General features: G+C 37.4%; 1 non-coding gene across 1 annotated transcript; it reads right to left on the bottom strand.

Moving 5' to 3' along the window:
* Nucleotides 1-8969: 8969 nt before the first annotated feature.
* LOC141593780 (small nucleolar RNA R71) lies at nt 8970-9076 on the bottom strand. The gene has a single exon (XR_012521844.1). It is a non-coding gene; the product is annotated as a small nucleolar RNA R71 (small nucleolar RNA).
* Between the last annotated feature and the right edge of the window lie 11477 nt (nt 9077-20553).

Genomic DNA, 20553 nt, shown 5'->3' with positions numbered 1-20553 from the left:
ATATATAAAGTACTTTTCATCAGTTTCTTTTAGTTTTTACCTTATTCTAAATATTTTACAAAAGAGAACAAGACTATGGTGCATCCTTCTCTCACATTGCTATCAAATCCAAAGGCTTGAGTCGTCGTATTTCAGAGTTCTTTACTTTTTTTGAGATCGTCGTATTGTGGGTATGATCCTAGTTCAGTTTTTATGTTTTTTTGTTAACTTTGGTTCAAACCCTAATTGGGTGATTTGTGGATTTTGGGAGTATTTTTGGTATTAGATTGTGATTGTATGATTATGTGTTGATAGGAGATGATTTCGTAGAGGAGCGCTTTTGATCTGTTGTTGTGTCGATTTGTGGTGATTGCATTCCAGTTAGGGTTTCCTTCTCAGTTATTGTATACTCCCTCCGATCCACACCAAAGGTAACATTGACTTTTTGGCACTATTCATGGTCGTAGAGAATCTTCGATATTATTCTTAATCTATAAGACAAAATATATTCATATGAGATCTTATTTGATTCATCGTCATGAGTGCTATAAGAATATCAAATTTTTATAATTTTTAATAATGTGTAACTAAAGATATTTACGTTGCAAAACGTGTCTCGGCAAGTGTGAAAAAGTCAATGTTACCTTTGGTATGGATCGGAGGGAGTATATGATTATGAGATGGTTGTTGGTTGTTGGTTGTTGGTTGTTGGTTGTTGGTTGTTGGTTGTTGGTTGTTGGTTGTTGGTTGTTGGTTGTTGGTTGTTGGTTGTTGGTTGTTGGTTGTTGGTTGTTGGTTTTTGGTTGTTGGTTGTTGGTTGTTGGTTGTTGGTTATTGGTTGTTGGTTGTTGGTTATTGGTTGTTGGTTGTTGGCATTTGATTATATCGTAATTGATTTGGTATTGTTGATTCTGTAATTGGTTGTTGTTGTTGTTGTTTGTCTGTGGTTCGCGAGGTGTGCCCTCGGCTAAGTGGAGTCATTTGCGGGAGTGGCTTCACGCCCTTGATTCGCCCCTTGTGGAACCCGCCACAAGAAGGGATGTGCACATTAAGGAACATAGGTTTTCGCTCGGTAAAGATGAGCGGGGCTTAGGTGGGAACGGCTGTGGTTCCCCACTGGCGGAGTGGGTTACTGGTTACAAATGGTAATATGGCAGGGCTAGACCTTCAGGCTAGTCAGGTGATGGGTGTTGTGACGGCGTTGGAGAATTGTGTTTGTGTATTGTTGTTGCATTGTCTTATATTGTGTATGCAATAACTAACCCTGTTTAATTGTTTTAAAAACTGTGGTGATCCATTCGGGGATGGTGAGCAGTTATTGGGCAGGTATGACTTGGATGCGCGAGGGATTAGCGGGGCATGAGTAACCACGAGTCAATTACGACTCTTCCGTTGTTGTGTCGAACATTTTATTTACTTTAATTGGATTTTGGTTTTGGAACACCAGTATCGTATTTTATCAGTTTGGTTTGGCATGTAATCACTTAAACTATTTATTTAAAGTACGTTCTTTTCATGGTCTATTTGATATACATTGCCTTGTTGTAACCGATATGGTAGCACGTTCATGCTTTAGGTGGTCTTGTTAAGGCACCTTGGTGTATAGGGGTGTTACAGGGGGACCCATGGTACAGCCTGGTGGCCGGGTATGGTGGGTTTGTTCGTGTGTTGTTGATGGTGTCGATTGGTGGTGGTGGAGTTGAGTCAGGTTTTGGGTAAGAGTATAAGACGGGTATTTAATTAGTATATTTATACGTATTAGATTAGTATATTTATACGTATTTGTATACATATTAGATTAGTATATTTATACATATTTGTATAATGAGATTAGTATATTTATACGTATTTGTATTATTATCGTATTTTAGGAAATGGGTTTTGTGAGACGGTTTTACGAGACGGGCCTAACTTGTGTTTGACGGATTGTTTATGCGGATTGCTAAAAGGTAGGTTTAACCTACTCAGTTTCATTGTTGTATTTATTTATTAAATGATTCTTTTATCATTTAATTTCATTGAGTGAGTCGTATTTCATGTTGTTTGTCATAACGACTCGAGGAGTCGGGATATTTGAGGAGCTGGTATTTGTGACGTATTTGGCGTATGTTGTCTGTTGTATGTTGTGATTATATATGTTGAAGGATTTGTTGTTGCTGTTGTTTTGGAGACGTAAGACGATTGGGAGACCGTCTTATGCTCGAGTTGCATCTTGGAGTTTCCTACTCCAAGAGGGATGTGCACATTAATGGCTCGAGTCTTGGAGAGACGAGTGTGGCTGAGGCACGACGTATGGCAGGGGATCCGGTTGGCTTCCGTACCCGGTACGTCTGGGCGTGTCCCGATACCTGTTTGTGGTTATCGGTATATCTTGGCGTGTCCCGGTACCAGTGTGGTTGTCCGTATGTTTGGACGTGTCCCGGTACCGTGGTGGAGGTTGTTTGATAGTGGTTCATTCATGTTATAGTCACGTTGCATGTTCACACACTCGAGTCGTGTCACACTTTATTTATTATTGAAACTGACGTTTGTTGTGTCTGTGTAATTGTCACCTATTTCCGGGGTGGCATGTGTCGATGCATGTGATATTTTCGATCATATGTGGAGCAGGTTAAGTACAGGTTGTTTGGATATCACGTGGGAGACGGGACGAGCTTGATGAGTCACGAGAAGAGTATAGTTGGTTAGAGTAGTATAGATGTCATGAGTTGTACTACTTTTATTTATTTGTTTACGTTTATGTAATTCATTAAACATTACATTAATAAAATGTTCTTTGATTAAAGTGTTGAAACACTACCTCGAGAAACCGAGATGGTAAAGCTCCAATTATCTTGGCTGGATAATTGGGGTGTTACAGGAGTCATTTTCGGAAATGGCTTCACGCCCTTGATTCGCCCCTTGTGGTTCACGTCACAAGGGAGATGTGCACATTAATGGTCATTGGGTTATTCGCTCTACGGTGTTGAGCGGGGCTTAGGTGGTAAGGTTGCAGTCCCCACTAGCGATGTGGATTACTGGTTGCGACTGGTAATCTGGCAGGACTGCACCTTAGTGTCAGTCAGGTGAATAGTGAATTACTGGAGTTGGAGGTTTGTGCTTGTATTATACCACGTCTCATATGATGTTCTTCAGTTACTAACCTTGTGTGGTTTTGTGTGTGTTTCTTTCTTGTTATGTGTATGCGGTGATCCATTATGGTGAGCAGTCAGTCTTAGCAGGTGTTCACATATGGAGCTTGTTTGGGTGCGCTGGAGGGACGTGTCTTCCACCGAGTCTTGGCTTGAGTAGTCTCACTGTAGTTATATTGTCTCATCGGTTGTATCCTTCTTTTATGTTGCGTTTAAAATATGTAACTAACTGTAGTAGTTCTTTTATAGGCATTATGATATACTATTCCTCGGGTAACCGAGATGGAAACGCCCGTATCTACTAGGGAAGGTCTTTTTAAGGCTCCTCGATAGATGGGGATGTTGCAGCTACCTAATCAGTCAAATTAGGATGATACACGGCTAGACTTTGAACAACAATCTAGCAAATTGGTGCTCGAGTATTTCACCTAATTAGATTGATGGTGAACCATGATTCATGGTGGCTACCTAGTTAATCACTCAAATTAGTATAATTACTAGTATTAATTTTATTGATAGTAATGTTTTTCTTCTTTTTCTCATAATAATAATAATAATAATAATAATAATAATAATAATAATAATAATAATAATAATGATAATAATAATGATAATAATAATGATAATAATAATAATAATAATAATAATAATAATAATAATAATAATAATAATAATAATACGACCAAATAAATATTTGTAGTTGGTTTAAGGCGAATCATTTGCCTTGAAGCTTGCCCAGGATTTTTACTTTTTATAGGAGATATACTAGAGGGGCAGACATTATGAAACTTCGTAGAAGAATGGCTCTTGTGTGTGCTATTTACAGCATATAGAGGGACAGGAACAACATGATAGATATTTCAAGGGAAGGCAGTCTTGGCTTCACATCTTAGTCCCCTGATTAAATTACAAGTCGCAATTTGTGCGGGTTAGGCGTTTATTTGGGTTTTTTTTGTCTTAGGGGAGTCACCTTGATCTCCTTTGTAGGATTTTAGGTCGCAATTTGTGTGGGTTAGGCGTTTATTTGGGTTTTTTTTGTCTTAGGGGAGTCACCTTGATCTCCTTTGTAGGATTTTAGGTTTTGTTAAGTCTTGTATTGTACTAATTATCTTTAAATCTTTTCTGCAAAAAAAAGAAAAATAATAATACACAATTGGTCTCTTTAGAGACGGTCTCCAACTAAATTAATTTAAAAGGATTGATTAATTTAAGAGGGTTTATTGATAATGAAACAAAATAAGAAATGAGAGTGCGTTGCACGGTATTTACAAATGTCCTATTAGAATATGGTGTTATTTTTATGTGTCAAGTTAATCTGTTTTATGTGAAGTTGTTTAACACCAAAATCGAATCGCAAATTCTTATTTAAGAAGGGTATATTCATGTTAAGTTTAAGATGTGTCAAGTAGTATGAATAAACCCTTAAAAAAAAGTAGTATGAATAAAGATAAAAACATAATGTATAGAGAAAAACAACATATTGTCTATACACAAGTTGGATGATACTTAACATATTTTAATATTAAGACTTATAACTCGTCTTTCAATAAGTTTATTACGATACCGTCTCTGAGGAGACTTACTCTTAAAAAAATTAATTTGATATTAATTATAAGTAATATAAATAATTAAAATATGTGTAATTTAGGTAATATAAATCATACGAAATATAGTGATTATAGGTCAATTGACCTCTTTGAAATTCTAGATACATAACTTGCTTCCTACAAGTATAAAGTGTTTGTAGGTCAATTAACAAACATTATGCCATCTATTTCATCTTCCATTTGTGTCCAAGTCAAGTTCAATTACTTGTAGAATCCTACCACTTCAAATCCAATCCAATTAGATTTACTTATCTTTACTTTTTAACTTCCAATTCAAATTCAGTTATCCATATTTCCATAAATTGTAGATTTAAGAAAAAAAAATGCAATATTTTACCTCATAAATTGTAGGTGGAGATATTTTTTCATTTACATCTCGTTTGGTTCAATAGCATAGAATAAAATGGATTGTAATTTGATATCATATATGTAAGACTTTTCTCGTTTCGTTTATGTCGTGGTTGTTTGTTTTTTACATTAATAAATTATCTTTGTAAGTCCATCAAATTATACATCTTTAGAATTCGGGCACCCATTATACCATATGCATTAAACACATTTTTCATTTTAAAACGTCAAATCATTACCAAAATTATACAAATTACCTTATGACGAAGTCAATCTTCTTCAAAGCTATGATCCCTACAAATGAATAAAATAGGCTGTTAGAGACGAACATGAAAATATACACAAAAAGACATTGCTACCCACAATAACAAAATAATGTGCACAAAGTAAATAAAATCATGAAAAAAAATGTAGCAATAGAGAATGAAGAAATCATCCGACTGTGTTTGTTTTAAAACATAATCCAATATATATACGATACGTATCTAAGGAGTACTTAGTAATTAACATGGGTTCAAATTGCAATAAAACTAACATACCTCTTTGAAAGAAACACCTACGCAGTATAATAGTTTATATTTGTATAAATCTCTAAATCTCTACTTTTGACTTTATCAAAGCTAGGCTTCATTGTGGGATAGAGATAATTTGTAGAATTTGCATGGGTTGTAACTTCTTTATATTGTAGACATTATTTAAGATAAAAATACCTATTTATTTAGATAATATTTTATCACGGTTGTTTATTTAAACAATTTAGATAGATAGATAGATAGATAGATAGATAGATAGATAGATAGATAGATAGATAGATAGATAGATAGATAGATAGATAGATAGATAGATAGATAGATAGATAGATCGATAGATCGATAGATCGATAGATAGTCTTTGGGCCAAAATCTGCATATTGACCTAATGGAGTAAGCCCACCTGATACATGTTAAGGAGTTGGGCCGTGAAGGAGGAATAAAATAAGGGAAGCTCAAATGTGGAGGGGAATCCATCTAAACGGATGGCTCACGAGGCGTGTGGAAGTGGAGAGGCCGTTGATAGGAGAGTCCGTGTTTTGGAAGGCTCTCAGGGAGATTCCAGGGAGAAGTCAGGGAGATCAGGGAGAACGATGGCGGATGGCTCGTTATGGAAAGAGTTGCAACAAGAGTATTGTTCCTTTCCATAAACCAGTAGGATACATCTAGGGTTCCTACCCTATAAATAGTCAAGGAAGTAAACAAGAAAGGCATTCAATCTCTCACGCAATACCTTGTGCTAGGAAAACTCACATATCATCTTCGTTGTAATCATCCTCTCATTAACAAGCTAGTGCAATATTTGGCAGGGCACCGTCCCTCCCGCGGTTGTTCCTACATTGGGTTTTCCGCGTCACCAAATCCCTCGTTGATGTGACCAATATTTGAGCATATTTAGTCCCCAAATTAACCTCGTTCCTATGCTTTTTAGTGCATAATTGGGTCATTTACTATCTTTAGTCCTTTGTTTTGCATATTCTTTGAGGTTTTGTGTCCTTGGTAGGAGAGGAGTGCAAACCTTGCGTTTTCATGGCAAAATGGAGCTAAATTGATCGAATCTAATGACCAAGTATCAAAGTGAAAACATGACTAGAAGGCCTATGTAAATAAAGTAGTAGATGGACACTGATGAAGAAGATCCTTGCATCTCCGATAAAATCCTTGAGGATTATTAGAAGAAGAAAAGAAGGAAAGAAGAAGAAAGCTCGCTGAACTAGAATCCGCTCGTCCCAGAGTCGGGACGCTCGTCCAGGAGCTTCACAATCCGCTCCTCCCATCATCAGGCCGCTCGTCAAAGAGCCCCACAATCCGAGCGTCGCACAAGCCTGGCCACTCGTCCACCACCTACACAATTCGCTCGTCCCGACCTTTTGGACGCTCGGATTGTTCTCCAGCACACACGACTTCTTCTTGTTCTACTCGAGATGCGCAGATTTTTTGAAAGACAATCTAAAAGGAGACTCGCATATTTTCTTGAGAGGAGCGATTCCTCAACTTTTCTTAAGGACTTAATCGTCATTTAAGCCCTTAGTAACCCTAATTTTTGTACCTAATCCCTACTATAAATACCCCATTAGACTAATGAGATTAGGATCATCTTCTTATCATTCCTTCGTATAGTTTATATTCTTCTAATCTCTCTTTAATCTTGTAATCAACTTTTAATTAAGCATTAATACAAATATCATTTCCTTAATTTCTTATTGTTCATCTTTTATTTTGGGTAATTGAAGATTATTTGGGGTTTATTTTGGGAGACTGACAACCTTCCATCAATCATCAAGTACTTCTATTATTCTTTGCTTTATTTTGGAATCATTAATAGGTATAATTCTCTTAATCCCTTTTTAATTATTGCTAATCATCTTCATGTATTCATCATGTTTTGCTTTGTTAGTATGATTGACAACCTTGCTAGCATGTTTACCATGATAATAAGTGAGTAGTTTCATTAACTAGGGTTAATGGGGAATTAGGGGAAACCAACATGGGGATTGATTCATGCTTAATCTAATATGCTTTCATAATTAATTTGCTTGCTTGTTGTAATTTTAACTTATGCACATGTTATGTTTGATGAAATGCGAGCCTATGAATCCTTGTATTTTTTTCCATCTCCTATCTTTTCAATGAGATTTGTAAGACATAAACCAACTCGAGTCTCATTAGACCATGCATATTGTTGGATAGGGAGGATTAAGTCGACTTGTAGGTGTTGTACAATCTAATCGATTCGGCTCCGGGACCCAAACCTTCCTAGGGATTGTAAGATATACACTAACTCAATCCCATTACAACAATAATTGCTTGCATCTAGTTGAAAACATGTTTGTATGATCAAATCCTATGAATCCCCTATGAACCCATGACACCATAGTGCTTTTAATCAAATTGTTTAAATCCCACTTTTATCATCTTGGTTGTTTATTTACATTGTTAATTAGTTTAGTGATCTTCTACCTCAAACCCAATTTGTGACACCCTTAGATACCGCTACTTGCAATCGAAAATCCTACATCAATACTCGTCCCTTGGGATCCGACCTTTACTTACCTCTTTACTAATATTAGTTTTGTTTGTGGAGTTATAAATATTGTCTTGGTCTAGGTACTCCTAACAATAAGTAACCGAAAAAGCAAACTCCTAAGTCCGACCAAAAATGGCGCCGTTGCTGGGGACGGTGTTAACTTGATTTGATTTTCTTGGATTGTTATTAGTTGTGTCTTTCTTTGCCTTGGGGAAGTAAAACTCCTCAAGGTTTGTTCTAATTGTTTTCGAGTTGTTTGATATTTTGCATGTCTAGAAGATCACAAGGTAACTTGTTACCCATTGATCACGAAATTGAAAGGACTTTGATAACCAATAGAAGACTTGCTAGAAACACTTTGAGAGGGATTAATGAGGTTGTATATATTCGTTCAAATACTATTGAGTTCATCAATCCTTTTGCAAGAGAGGGAGAGGATAACCCAACAAACAACCAACCACAAAATCAACCCACAATGCCTAAATTTTCATCACATTCCATACCAACCGAGGAGAACCTACCCAATGGTACTCTCACACCACAACACTTGACCGGGAATTTCATTGCAAAATCCGCATTTTTCCAATTAGTCGAAAGAAGTCAATTTGGGGGGATGCCTAGTGAAGACCCTCATTCTCACATGGAGACTTTTTGTGACTATTGTGATGCAATTTCAAAAACCGGAGTAACTCAAGACCAAATTTAATGGGTCTTATTTCCTTTTTCTTTGATTGGTACCGCAAAACAATGGTTGAAGAGCCTTGATAAGGCTACTCTTGGTATTGATTCTTGGAAGAAGTTGGCTCTAGCTTTCTACAAAAGGTTCTACCCACCGGAAAAGACTAACATGCTAAGAGCTCAAATCACGAGTTTTAAGCAAAGGGACGAAGAATCTTTGTATGAAGCTTGGGAGCGATTTAAAGCAACTTGTCGCTCATGTCCTCATCATGGACTTACCGAGTGGTTCTTAGTACAAAATTTTTGGAATAGTCTTTATGAAGACTCCCGAAACATTCTCAACATGGGATCAAATGGTATGTTCACGGCAGTTGACGATAATCAAACTTGGAACAAGATTGAGGAAATAGCGGTCCATAATTCACAATATAGTAGGCCTCGCAAGGCTACAAGAGGAGGAAAGCATAAAATGGACTCTATTACTCAATTGGGTGCTCAACTTAGTGCTCATCTTGATACCATTAACTTGAAGTTTGAAAAGGCTATGGCTAAACTTGAAGAAGCCTCAAAATCTCCAAAGCAACATGTTAATGCCATGGTGGCATCTTCATCAATTCCAAATGGAATATGTGAGAACTGTGGAACTTTGGGACATGACACAAGTGAATGTCGGGGGACTAGTGAGCAAGTGAATGCTTTTCAAACATACAAAAGTGGTACCCCTTATTCAAATTATTACAATGAAAACACCAAGTTTCATCCAAATCTCTCATATAAAAGCCAAAATGTTCAAAATCCTTCAACATACACCCCACCACCAATGAGAAACCAAAATCAAAGACCCTTTTTCATTCAAAACCAAGGCTACCAAAATCAAACTCCATACAATCAAGCAAATGACCAAGGTTTTGATGTCCAAAAAGCGGTCATTCAAATGCAAAAAAATCAACAATAATTCTTTAATCAAATGAAAAGGATAGTCAAGCAAAAGAAATCACCATCAACAATATCCTAGCCCACACAAAAAGGTTGGAAGCCCAATTGACTCAACTAGCATCTTCAAGCTCACAAAGGCAAAAGGAGCAATTACCACCACAAAGTACTCCCCCAAGATATGAATCGGTTAGTGCCATCCACTTGAGGAGTGGAACAAGTTATGACGGACCAAAGAAGAAAGTTGAGGATGAAATTGTGGAGGCTAGTGATGAAGAAGGAGTTGTGCAAAACTCTAAGCAAAAAGAACCCCTCACTCAAGAAATTTCAAAGAAGAATGAAGAAAAGGCTAAAGAGAAGGAACCCATTGTGATTAGACTTCCTTTTCCAAGTCGTCAAGCTAAGCCTAAGTTTGATGACCAACTTGGAAAATTCATGGAGATTGTCAAGAATTTAGAAGTCTCAATTCCATTCACAGAATTAATCAATCACGTTCCGGCCTGTGCAAAATACATGAAAGATATTCTCACAAAGAAGAAATCAATCCGGAAGCTTGAGACTATTGCTTTCACCAAAGTAAGTAGTGCCATTCTCCAAGGGAGTTCACCTCCAAAGCTTAAGGATCCGGGAAGTTTCTCCATCCCATGCACTATTGGTGACACTACGATCAACAAAGCTCTACGTGATCTAGGAGCAAGTGTTAGTGTTATGCCATACTCGGTGAGTAAGAGGCTAGGGATGGGAGAACTTAAGTGCACTAATATCACGCTTCAAATGGCGGATAGGTCGACAAAGATACCTCTAGGGGTATGGGAAGATGTGCCCGTAAGGATTGGAAAATTCTTTATCCCGGTAGATTTCGTTATTGTTGACATGGAAGAAGACTCCAACATTCCTATTATCTTAGGAAGGCCATTCTTGCATACCGCGGGAGCGGTGATTGATGTTAAGCATGGAGAACTCACCCTTGAAGTCGGAGATGAAACTATCACATTTAATATCGGCAAGACTATGAGAGCTCCAAGATTACATGAGCCATGCTTTATGGTTGATCACTATAGCCGGAAAGATGAAAGGAAGAAGTTGGAATTTCAATGGAAAAAGAAAGTAGATGATGCTCCGTTCAATGAGCAAGGGAATTGCAAAAAAGAGAGCTTGAAAAGCTCACCCAAGTAAAACAATGAAGATGGCCTTATTGACCAAAACAAGAAAGAAGAGGAATTACCTCCATCAACTCGAGACATTTTTAGTGACCAAGTAGACGAAGTGTGCGGTCTTTGGGGTGATGAGTTTGAAGGGATATTCAATCCCTATGTTGGAAATGCTATGACCCAAGACCACAATGAAGAACAACAAGTGCAAAGGTCTTTTCAAGATCTTTATCATGACAATGAACAAGCCTTCAACTACTTCTTCAAGGTGTTGAGAAACATCAACAACACCTTGGACATGCCCCCATGACATCTCACTAAGGATGAGAGTTTGGTGGAGTCCTCTCCAAACCACCATTTGTTAATATTCTAACTCCCTAACTTGTATTTCAATTATTGTATTGCATTTTTGTCATTTTTGGATTTACATTTTTATGCCTTGATCAAGATTTTTATCATTTTTTTCTAGAGAAGTGGGAGAGGGACTTATGAGTTTATTGATGTGTAGTGTTTTGCCTTAGTGTGGAGATAGCACTTGCCTAGGCTAACCATGCCTTTCTAGTGCCCCTACAATGAAAAATACAAGATTTGATTAATGAAATAACACGGGTTAAGAAGCACCCACGGATGGACCTGAATCCGTGTGGAAGAGGAAGAATTCGGGCATCTAGAGGGATAATCCGCTCGTCTTGAAGGAACCCGAGCGTCCAAGTCATCAGACGCTCGTCTAGTGAAGCTTCAAAAATTAAAATTTGGGTCTGACTGTGAGTCCGAGCGTCTCTGCTGAGAATCCGCTCGTCTCATTTAGGACGGTCGTCCAACAAGAAAGACGCTCGTCTTTTGGCTGCCAAATTCTGGGATTTTTCCCTGGAAAGAAATCCGAGCGTCCTAAAAGAAAGACGCTCGTCTCAGCTCAGAAAATCTGCTCGTCTTTCCTGCAATCCGCTCGTCCCGTGGCGTCTTTCACTGAACCCAAATCTTGAAGAATCCGAGCGTCCCGATACTTGGTCCGCTCGTCTCCCTCTGCAGATTCAAAACCAACGGGTCTCTTTAAACCCCCTTCCCCATTCATTCTCATTTCTTCAAAACATAAACACTACCCAAAACCCCAAAACCCTCATCCTCTCCATCAACAAAAATCAATTTTCTCAACCAAATCAAAACCAAACTTCCTCAAAATCAAATTAAATCAATCCTTTATCATCAAACAAGTGATTCAAACACCAAAATCTTCATATTTTTAGTTGATTTTTAGGAACCAAAGCAACATCCTTTTATCCTAAAATCAATTTGGGCATCCTTAGAAATTGAAGATTTCAATCTTTCTTTGGTGTAATCAAGTAAGGGAATATGGCAAGAACTAAAGGAGCAACAAAGGTACCCCAAAACGAAGACCCTTTCAAAGAGGCAACAAACCCTTCAAGCAAAGAAAGCATCAAAGGCATTGGTAGTTTCTAATGCAAGGTTGGTGGTTCAAGAACAAAGTCCTCCTATGGAAGCTACTACTACTACCACTCCGGTCATTGAGAAATTAACCGATTATCCAGAGGGAATTTTCACTTCCGACTCCCATAGAAAGAAATTTCTCCACTTTGCTAAGAAAACCATTATGCCTACTAAGTTTTCATGTGATGATGCATTGTCAAAATTGGGTATCCTTGAGCGAACTAAAGCCTTTTTCGAGTCTATGGGATTGGATAAATTTTTTACAATGCAAGAGTTGACTTACTCCTCCCTCACCTTAGAATTCTTGAGTTCTTTGAAAGTTATAAAGGTGGAGACTCGAACCACTATCGAGTTTCGTCTTGAAAATGTCGATAGAATTTTATCTTATGACGAATTGGGAAAGATATTTGGCCTTAGTGATGACCCGACTTATACAAAGACTCCTATCAAGTATGACCCCGCTCCTCTTTGGATGGCTATTTCCAGAAGGAAATTCACAAGATTTCATGATTGTCGTGCTCTCTTAGTCCACCATCCGGGCATTAGAATATGGCACAAGTTCATTGGGAATACTTTGATAGCAAAAATGGCACAAATCATCTTACCAAACTCGATTTTATTCTTCTTGAGTCGGCCTTCAATATTGGGAGGGAATTCACAAAGCCATACAATGCTTTGAGACTTTTGGTTGATCGATGGCTTAATGTGGATTGTGGCAAAGAAGGCACGGCCTTTATTGTCAATGGAGGACTAGTTACTCATTTGGCTAAGCATTTTAACCCGGATTTCAACAAGGGCAATACCTACAAAACGGCTAAAGGAGGCCATCTTATTGATATGGACACCATGGTTCACAAGTTTAAGTGGGTCAAGAACGACACTCTTGACAACAAATATGGGTGGTTAACAAACGAAGCTAGATCCTTCACCTTGCCTTCCAAAATTTGTCGATTTAATGTTCACCGACCGAACTACCTTCTCCCACTCTCCGAAGAGGCCGACTACATCATCCAACACCAAGCTACTGAACCATCCTCCTCCATTATCACCCCGCCTTATCCATTTGAATACCATGAGTTCACACCCAAGGATGCTAAGGCGGGAAATGATTATTTGAATCTACTTATGCAAGAAATGCATAAACAAGCCTACTATTATAGAGTTGATGCTTACAAGGCCCAATATCCGCCCCTCCTACATCTTGCTAGGCAAGGACATCTTGATCCATCTTGTCCTTTGCCTAGTTGGGAGGATAAGTAGGTTTTCTTTCCTAGCACCTCTTGTGGTGGTAGACCAGGTGATAGGGAGATGGTTGATGATGAGGGTTTTGATGAGGAAGAAGAAGTTGAGAAAGAAAGTGAAGATGAAGAGAGTGAAGATGAAAAAATTAACCAAGAAGAAGAAAGTGAGGAAGATCAAGGAAGTGCAAGTGAGAGTGGAAGAGACTCCACATCCATGGAGGTTGATGATGTTTCAAGTGAGGAAATTGATGATGATGATGATGATGATGACACGATGGGTGAAGATTAGCAAACTGTTGGAGGCTCCTACATTCCTACGCCTCATATATGGTTTATCTACTCCTTTTGTCTTTATTTTATCTTGATCATAGTTTTGAGAGTCCTAGCAACATGGAGGAATAACACCTTGGCCTCATTTAGGTGTTCATTTTATTGTTCCCGACTTGTAAAATCCAAAATGACAATTTATTTTTTAGTTTCATGCATTGCATTCCATGTGCATGAACTCCCCCGAAATTGTTAACATTAGAAATAGTGTCTATTGGGAAGTCCATGCATAATTGCATATGCATTAGGAGCTAATCTAAATTATGCTCTCCAACATAACAAAAACACATGCATCATGTAGTATAGTTTAGTGTAATTTGCATAATTTCCTGTCGTATTGGCCATTGAGGACAATGCTCATACTAGTGTGGGGATGGGGAATTCTAACTTGAGTTTTATTCAAAATCCAAAAAAATCAAAAAAATTTGAAAAATACAAAAACAAGTTCATTTCCTTTATAGTGTAGTCTCTTGTATATATTGTTTGTTCATCCTTGTTCACATTGATTGACTACGCCACATCCGAGACATGAGGATATTGAAGACCGCATGGTATGATCTTTCCTATCTCCTTTTTCCTCTTTATGTTAATGACTATGTGGCTTTATTTTGATTGATGCGGTATAAACAATGTGAATTTAGGACTTGCATTTAGATTATATGGCAAATTAGTTGGTAGAATCATATGCATTAGGATGTATAAATGCTAGTTGCATCATCGCATGTAGTTTGCATGTTAGAAATATTTTGTGAAACCGTCTATTTAGGAAGCTTGACAAGTGTATATAGGCCCTTGTAGATGCTTTTTCTTCTTAAGACTTTGCTTGTTAGAATACTTGTAAAATAACCTAGGATGTGTCATGCTAGTATCCTTTGACCCATGGATTAAGGCCTAGTCAAAGTACCTTGTGGTGTGATAACTCCTTGGCTACCGTTTATTCCAAGGTGACCCTTGAAACCATGCAACCTTCTATCATCCATGTTCTACCATATTTTGTCATCAAAGAGAATGGGCACAAAAATTGTTCAAAATTTGAGTTCAAGAAATGAAATGAAAAGATAAAAGAAATTTTGCAAAATTGCATCAAAAAGAAAAGAGGAGCAAAAATAAACTCCTATACTTCAAAAATAAGCACCCTCACTACATATGGGGTAACTTTGAAAATGTTCAAAAGAAAATGCAAAGAAAAGTTGAAAATTGTCAAGTATTGAAATGCCAAAAATAAAAAAGAAATGGCAAAAGAAAGTGTTCTCAAATGTTATATGCCACAAGAAATTGGGGGGAAAAACAACAACAAAGCAAACTCCCAGATGAAACTCAAATACTATTGATCCCTTTATCCATCGTATCCACTTTTGTTCATGGTAGAGAGGGGACGACCCTTCTTCTTTTCTAGGCAAGAAGGCGAATTCCGCGATCCTCCAGTGTTTCTAACACCATAGGGAGTATACTCTCAACGAAAGCATTTTGCGATTGAGGACAAAGGTACCCTAGCTTGACACAATTTGGAGGTAATTTATTAGTATCCTTCTAGGCTTAGTAGTTTGAAGAAACCATATCTATAATGGATTGTGTACCCTTGAATTACTTCCCCTTTAGATATTTTCCGCCACATAAATGAGGAAAGTGGCTATTCTTTTGTAGATGCATCCATTACTTGATTTTATGTCCTTTAATTCTTGGATGTGTCGCCATTTTGGCAAGACCCACCTTGCCTTGCAATAAGGCATCCTACCTCATGGTTGTCTTGTTGTGAGTTAAAGGGGCGGAGTGAGACCCGCTAATTGTCTCATGTCGACTTTATTAGTAGGTTAGTTTAAATAAAGGTCTTAGTTTTTGACACCTCTTTACTCGGGACGAGCAAAGGTTCGGTTTGGGGATATTTGATGTGACCAATATTTGAGCATATTTAGTCCCCAAATTAACCTCATTCCTATGCTTTTTAGTGCATAATTGGGTCATTTACTATCTTTAGTCCTTTATTTTGCATATTCTTTGAGGTTTTGTGTCCTTGGTAGGAGAGGAGTGCAAACCTTACATTTTCATGGCAAAATGGAGCTAAATTGATCGAATCTAATGACCAAGCATCAAAGTGAAGACATGACTAGAAGGCCTAGGTAAATAAAGTAGTAGATGGGCAATGATGAAGAAGATCCTTGCATCTCCGATAAAATCCTTGAGGATTATTGGAAGAAGAAAAGAAGGAAAGAAGAAGAAAGCTCGCTGAACTAGAATTTGCTCGTCCCAAAGTCGGGACGCTCCTCCGGGAGTTCACAGTCCGCTCGTCGCAACATCAGGCCGCTCGTCCAAGAGCCCCACAATCTGAGCATCGCTCAACCCTGGCCGCTCGTCCACCACCTGCACAATTCGCTCGTCCCGACCTTTTGGACGCTCGGATTGTTCTCCAGCGCACACGACTTCTTCTTGTTCTACTCAAGATGCGCAGATTTTTTGAAAGACTAGCTAAAATGAGACTCGCATATTTTCTTGAGAGGAGCGATTCCTCAACTTTTCTTAAGGACTTAATCGTCATTTAAGCCCTTAGTAACCCTAATTTGTGTACCTAATCCCCACTATAAATACCCCATTAGACTAATGAGATTAGGATCATCTTCTTATCATTCCTTAGTATAGTTTATATTCTTCTAATCTCTCTTTAATCTTGTAATCAACTTTTAATTAAGCATTAATACAAATCTCATTTCCTTAATTTCTCTATTGTTCATCTTTTATTTTGGATAATTGAAGATTATTTGGGGTTTATTTTGGGATATTGACAACCTTCCATCAATCATCAAGTACTTCTATTATTCTTTGATTTATTTTGGAATCATTAGTAGGTATAATTCTCTTAATCCCTTTTTAATTATTATTAATCATCTTCATTTATTCATCATGTTTTACTTTGTTAGTATGATTGACAACCTTGCTAGCATGTTTACCATGATAATAAGTGAGTAGTTTCATTAACTAGGGTTAATGGGGAATTAGGGGAAACCAACATGGGGATTGATTCATTCTTAATCTAATATGCTTTCATAATTAATTTGCTTGCTTGTTGTAATTTCAACTTATGCACATGTTATGTTTGATGAAATGCGAGCCTATGAATCCTTGCATTTTTTACCCATCACCTATCTTTTCAATGAGACTTGTAAGACATAAACCAACTCGAGTCTCATTAGACCATGCATACACTACTACAGATACAGGCTATAACAACGGGTAAAAACCGTTGTAAAAACAAAAAGCGGACGTTGTTAAAGCGGCCGTTGTAAAAGGTATTTACAACGGTTAGGTTATTTACTTAAACCGTTGTAGAAAGTATTCACCACGGTTAAAAGCCGTTGTTTTAGCGTGTAAGCCATTGTGGAAAGTGTTTCAAAAATTTGGTGGGAATAATATAACAACGGTTCTTAGTTTAATAACCGTTGTTGTAACTTTCCCTCCAAAATTGTGAAGACTTTTAACAACGGTTATATGATACATACCCGTTGTTGAAATTTGTAGTAACAACGGTTCTTAGTTTAAAACCCGTTGTTGTAACTTTCCCTCCAAAATTGTGAAGATTTTTAACAACTGTTCTTCGTTTAAAACCTGTTGTTGAATATTATGCGCGGTATTTGTGAAAGGTATTCACAACGGTTTTGTTTTTAGTAACCGTTGTGAAAGGTCTTCACAACGGTTTTTTTTAGTAACCGTTTTTATTACGGACTCCTAATGTTTTTAAAAATTAAATTTGTTTCATGCCATTCAAAAACATGCATATATCAGCAGCACCATATACCAACACCAAAGATAAATCACAAATTTGGGTTCATCAACTCAATAGATTCAATTCAACCACAACAAGACATCATATATATATATATATATATATATATATATATATATATATATATATATATATATATATATATATATATATAGATTTAGGATCCGGTAAGAACAAACATTCAGTGAGAACGGTGAGAATGAGTGGATACATTCACTATCCATACGACTAAATCAATATATAAGGCAAAACGTTCATTTACCACCCTATCCCTTCGTCATTCTCAAATTCAGTCAACCCACCCCACTCATCACACCCCGCCACCCACTGCTTCATCTCCGGCCAGTCAGACAACCATCGACACCACCCGGAGTTCAGCAGTATGCCGTCACCTCCAACAACATTCATCAGCCGTCGCTGGCACCTACTACTTGTCATCGTCGCCGGCGACGGATCACCAACAGCTCCGGCAAACCGTCGCGAACTTCTCTGATGTTTTTACTTTCGAGCTCTATGGATTCCGTTCAACATTCCGAACCTACAACTTTCAAGCTCCATACCTCGATTATACTTCTTCAAATCTCGATTTCGGCGATATCTTCTTTAGATCTCGATTTTCCGGCGATATTTGTGGCATGGGAGAGGTCATAGAGGGTAATCTTTGGTCTTACTGGTAAACCGCAGACGGCAAGTCGCCGGCGACTTTATCGTCTATTTCGATGTATCTACACCAATTTTTAATGTATCTTACTACTATTTTAATGTAACTTAAAATAGATACACAAAATCAATTACTAGGTACATTAAAACGGGTTTGAGATACATCAATATAGAAATCATATATACTATTTTCGTGTAGCGCAAATTGGTTTTGTAGCTCAAAATTATTATACATCACCGTACAATCACCACCGCCAAATCCAAACAAAATGAACAAATTAACTCTCAATTGATTTTGTAGCAACTAACAGCAATGCGAATGGTCACAACCAGGACATGCAAGTTGCAATTACTTTCAATTGCCAAATGGACATAACCAGGTTAATCGAAGATGACCAATCATGGTTAATTAATTATATAAATGAGATATTACATGGTAATAATGCAACAAAATGTTGATCGCAGATGACCAGTGGTTTCGCCGCCGGTAAGTTAGCTCGGAGACCGGTGAAGTGAACGACATCAGTGAAGAATGGATAGAAAATAGATGCAAGGTGATGGTACAGATGACGAAGTAGGAAGAGAGAGAACAGTCGGTGAGATGCGCCGCAGTGGGTGGCGACGGTGGTGCATCAGGTGGCCGACGGTGAAGGAACTGGTGATAGGGATGTGAGGTGCACTGAGAAGTGTGAACGGAGAGAGATATGAGTGAATTTTGGGTTTAATAATAACGGTCAGTCTTACAGATTATTAGAGAGTGAATATATATATGCGTTCTCACCGTTCTCACCGAGTATTCGTTCTCACCGGATCCTACCTCTCTCTCTCTCTCTCTCTCTCTCTCTCTCTATATATATATATATATATATATATATATATATATATATATATACTTACAAGGAGTTAAATTTACATGAACTAATCAGCATTCCCTAACTTCAACAAAAAATTTACTAATAAGCTGATCTAAACTCTGAGTATCATGCATTTCTATTTTCTAAGACGTATTTGCCCAACATGTCCCTTACCTCGTCTATATCTACACTTGAGTACTGCTGAATCTCTGGTGACGGGTTGATTACATACTGCGGAAAAAACAAATTAAAGACAAGACATTATTGTAACAACATCAAATACTGCATAGCAACATCAAAAAAGTAATAAACGTAACACATTATTAAATTAATAACCTTTTATGGAATAAGGATATATCTTCGCCTAATAATCTCCAACATGAACCGACAAACGTAGTATCCACATTGTATGCTATCCGGCTGGCGAGGGGCCTATTATTACATAAAACCAAACAGACGAGAGAAGGCTCACATCAGAATCTTGAACTTTAGGTATTGTATTAGTATTAAACACAGATTTTTGCACTTAATGTATTGTATTTGAGCACGTACCCCTGTTATCGTAATAAAATCAGGGCCATCATCAGAATCTTTAGTGGGTTGATCCTGCTCGTTAGCTCTTCTCTTCTCAAAGGCCCTTTTTTTAAAAAAAAAAAAAAAAAAAAGAGGCAGACACTCATTTTTTTAGGGACAAAAATGAGCTTTTTGCTATAAATAAAAATTGAAACTTAATGTTATTATAAATAAATCAGTATTATAAACTTACTTATTAATCAAGCGCTTAAAAGTCTCGCTTGGTGGATTATGTAAAGAGTCCAACCAAAAAACTTTCTTCTTTGTTGGCATGATGGTTGCTAGCACCCAATGAGTCCTACATCAAGAGACATCATCATTATTAACAAGTACATATATTAGCTATGAAAATGCAATTGTAGGGGGAAACGTAATATTAATTTGTTTATTACCCTTTTTCATTATAAGCGGCAAAAATCAGCTTCTTGGTTGTCGCCAATTGCTGAGCAATATAATCTACCCGATCTTTGAACGAGAAATCCGGAATAAATAAAGATAAAACATAGGGGCACAGGAATCCGTATTGATCAACTGGAATCTTCTTCTCGGGGATCACTCTCAATTTCAATATCCTACATTATTACGGTATTAATTCCGGTATTTAATTAAAACACTATCTAGTAGTCAGAATATTAGAATATGAAATTATTTATTAAGAAACTTACTATATCCAAACAAATAGGTGTGCCACTTCAATCTGGTCTAGGCCAGCCCAAATGGCTAGCATATCCCATGACATAAGTGCTTCGCGCTCAACCCCTAGAATATACTCCTCGAGCGGAATAACTATCAA

The sequence above is a fragment of the Silene latifolia genome, chromosome 7 (assembly GCF_048544455.1).
Source record: "Silene latifolia isolate original U9 population chromosome 7, ASM4854445v1, whole genome shotgun sequence".
Classification (NCBI taxonomy): Eukaryota; Viridiplantae; Streptophyta; class Magnoliopsida; order Caryophyllales; family Caryophyllaceae; genus Silene; species Silene latifolia.
Note: the sequence above shows the minus strand (reverse complement) of the source record. Positions and strands in the feature narration are given on the sequence as shown.